General features: G+C 33.8%; 1 long non-coding RNA gene across 1 annotated transcript; it reads right to left on the bottom strand.

Moving 5' to 3' along the window:
* LOC148771572 (uncharacterized) lies at positions 1-1,743 on the bottom strand. Its single transcript, XR_016030225.1, has 5 exons — positions 1,507-1,743; positions 764-996; positions 612-673; positions 340-516; positions 1-236 (listed from the first exon to the last, which is right to left on the bottom strand). It is a non-coding gene; the product is annotated as an uncharacterized LOC148771572 (long non-coding RNA).
* Between the last annotated feature and the right edge of the window lie 2,138 nt (positions 1,744-3,881).

The raw sequence follows: 3,881 nt of genomic DNA, 5'->3' as shown, positions 1-3,881 counted from the left end.
ATAAACAAAGTAATTCAACACTAAATCGTCAAATTCACAATACCATCCATGGTCTAATCGAATTAAAGTCGATCTACTCAAAGTACAGTACGATAGATAAGACTAAACTAATTTATTTACATTTAACTTGTAGTATTCTTGTACCGTAGTCTAAACTCACATTCTATTCAAGTCAAAGTTCATCTAATCTTCGATTTCCCTTGTCTTCAGTTTCTTTCGCGACAATGGATCCAAATCTATCTAACACCAATGACAAAAAAGGATAGCAATTAAAATGAAATAATATATGTATGTACCAAAATAACACCTTTCAAAAGTTAAGTTGTCAATGAATAGTACCTTCACTTATCATTTTCACAAAACTTCTTTGCCACACAACTGTACTTAGTAAAACATGCAAACAAGAAAGTTTAAATATATTTAAAATGACAAGAAATGAGATCATTTTCATACTCACCATGTATAAGATTTGGGCAGACCTTTTAATCCCCCGAGGTGAACCTATCACCCATGCCGCTACGAAAAGTAAAATACGGTAAATTATCCTCATATATTAAAATTTCAGAATGCAAGTAACTTTAATCAAGAAGGTGATGCACAATAAATATTACCCAAGTCATTTATAATTGGCTTGTAGCAGAAACAAATAGCAAACGAACACGGGATAAAACACCTGATTGCATTTTAGGATTGCAAGAAACGTTATTTTAAGAAATAATAAGATCATATGAAAATGGGAAAATAAGTCTCGCAACTAACTAACCGCTGATGGTGTGGCAAGAATGACGTCAGCAACATGTATTCTGTTAATATTGTAGCACTCATCATCACCGTTAGCTCGAGGCAGTTTATTCCTAATGATCCAAGCAGTTTTTTAGTCCTGTTCAAATGCACCGTGCAAGTACAATGTTGCTTGCTCGATTTCTTTTGCCTTTGGCCAACCACAAGAATTACCATTGATATTGGAAGAGTATTGGTCAATTCATCCTGCTCTTTCTGGTAAAAAATATATCCAATTACATAAATTCACAAGAAAATAACAAATAAAGCAAGGGCATATATTTAGTTTAGCAGATTATTTATGTTCTAGCAAACTTATTTCGAATATCTTAAAACGAATACAACCCATTCACAGTACTCTGCACACCCTTAACTCAAACATAAATTTTAGACACCTCTCTATCAAAAGAGTACCCACAAAACACGGAAAGAGAAATATTTGTTCCGATTGTTTGCAACATGAATTTTTCAGTACCAATTAATTACATCTAATGACATTAGATTTTTTATTGAACAAAATTGTTGGAAAATATGTAAATTTGAAAATTAACTCACTACATTTAGTGGAATAACCACTGAAAATTGTAGCATTAACAGCAGGGATACTCCCCAAATTAAAACTTGGACCTTTACACATATAATTTGAAAATTGAAGAATCAGAAGAAAAAATATTCCGCCAAAACATCACTGTAAAATTAAATTGATCAAGAAGTGAATAATTGTACCTGATTCAAAATAGATGGGCGATTGAGCAAGAAGCGAGATTGGTACCACGTATTTTATGATTCCTTGACAGAGATTTCCTGGTATTGCAGCAAAAATTTCTTCAAATCTGGAGTTCAATGAATTTTTTTTTGTTGATATTTGGCATTTTAGGAACAACAAGGCAGAGAATCGTCACGACGAGAGGGAATCGTCGTAGCGAGAGTTTTAGGTTTTCCGTCTAGCGCGAGGAGATGGAAAGAGGAACAGGGCAAGAAGAAAAGGAAAATAAAATAAAATAAGATTAGGGGATATTAAAAATAAAAAGAAAAAAGGTAATACTAATGGAGGAAACTACCGTCACTTTATTAAATTGTTGTTATAATTCTTTTGTATTTTTTACTCTTTTTTTTTTCCTACATCTTATGTTTACTTTTTTATACTGTTATATTAAAAATATAAATATATTTTCTGTTTAATATATATATATATATATATATATATATATATATATATATATATATATATATATATATATATATATATATATATATATATATATATAAACATTATTTTAATACTTAGATATTAAATAATTAGAACTATGAGGTTATATAACATACATAATTAGCTTCTTAAATAATGTTAGTATTAGTAAATTAATTCATAATTTATTACTTGTAAATCTAATTAAAAAATACGTTGAAGTTATGGCACTACAAAATGTTTTGAAGTAATCTAATTCAACAACATGCGCCGTATCTTGTTACAGTTATATTAATCCACAAGGCGCGGAAACACGTTGTTGTCTACAATTTCAAGACGGAGATTTTACGACATGCATTCCCGTCTTGTAGTAAACTACTTTAACAAGGTGCAAAATGCGATTGTTGTTAAAAATATTTTTTTAGTACTAACAACAACATTTATTAAACGCATGTTGTTAAATACATAATATAACAACTTTCCTTGGCTGCACGTTGTTAAATTTATGTTGTTAAAAATCATTTTTCTTGTAGTGTATATTACCTGATACACAACAAGTGATGTTGCTGTTAGTGTGATCATCCAAAGACTGTGTGCGGGAAGAAGAACCACCTTGGAGATGATGAGAGAACAAGGTCATCAGCTGTTGGCACTGAGAAGCACTGAAATTCTGCAACAAGTTATCCATAGAAGAAGATGGATCACCAATGTTGGGATCAAGACCGGATGCTTGATTGACAGAGACACGATTTCCAGTGGGAGGATTAAACTTTCTTGACTTGAAACCGGGAGGAAACCCATGAATCTTATAGCAGTTTTCCACCGTATGACCATGAGTATTGCAGTGAGTGCAGAACGGACGCCCTTTACCTTTATTGAACTGAGAAGAGAACTGTTGTCCATAATGCTTCTTGGATTGTTCAGATTTGGCAAGCATGGTGAGATGATCTGTATGGACAGGCATGATGGAATGCTGCCTCTCTTCTTGCACCATGAGAGCAAAAACACGATTGATAGGTGGCAGGGGGTCAACAAGTAAAATCTGACTACGAGCTTGATGGAACGAATCATTGAGTCCCATTAAGAAATGCATCACATATTCCATATTGGAATAGTCATGCAGTTGTTGAAGAGCACCACACGTGCAAGTATTCGACGGATGAAACGTAGAAATCTCATCCCATATGGCTTTCAATCTGGTATAATAGACATTGACAGATTGTGTTCCTTGCGTAAGACTCACCAATTCGCGCTTCAATTGAAACAAACGCGGTCCATTGCTCTGTCTGAATCGTGAGAGCAAATCATCCCAAATTTCTTGGGCAGAGTTTGAATAGAGCACACTGGCTTGAATTTCTTTTGACAAAGAATTTAAAATCCAGGAAAATACCATATTCTGATTGCGGATCCATGAATTGAGAAGAATCGCATCATCAGCATCAGGTTTGATGATTGTGCCATCGAGAAACCCTAATTTATTCTTCACTGTGAGAGAGATAGTGATTGAGCGGCTCCAAGAGGCGTAGTTATCTCCGGTGAGCAATTGCGATACCAGGATCAGTCCGGGACCGTCAGACGGATGAAGATAGTAAGGACTCGACGGATCGTCGATGAGAGAACGAGACCGAACAGGATTGGGCGGATTCGCCATGAATGCAGCCCAAAGAAATCACAAACGGAACGAAAATGAAAAAAAAACACGATGTGAACAAATGATTGAATGCGGAAACATAATTCTCAATCTGATACCATATTATAATATGTAAACCTCCATGGAATTGAATTGAAATTTACCAAGTATATTTTACAGAGAGAGAGAAGATATATTGGGGAAGACGACTAATTGTTTTCTCTGTTGTATCTTTATTTTCTCCACTAACTATTCCTATTTATAATAAAGTAATATAAGCGT

The sequence above is a fragment of the Erythranthe guttata genome, chromosome 3 (assembly GCF_056151865.1).
Source record: "Erythranthe guttata isolate IM_541 chromosome 3, IM_541, whole genome shotgun sequence".
NCBI lineage: Eukaryota > Viridiplantae > Streptophyta > Magnoliopsida > Lamiales > Phrymaceae > Erythranthe > Erythranthe guttata.
The sequence above is the reverse complement of the archived record's forward strand: the minus strand, read 5'-3'. Positions and strand labels throughout refer to the sequence as shown.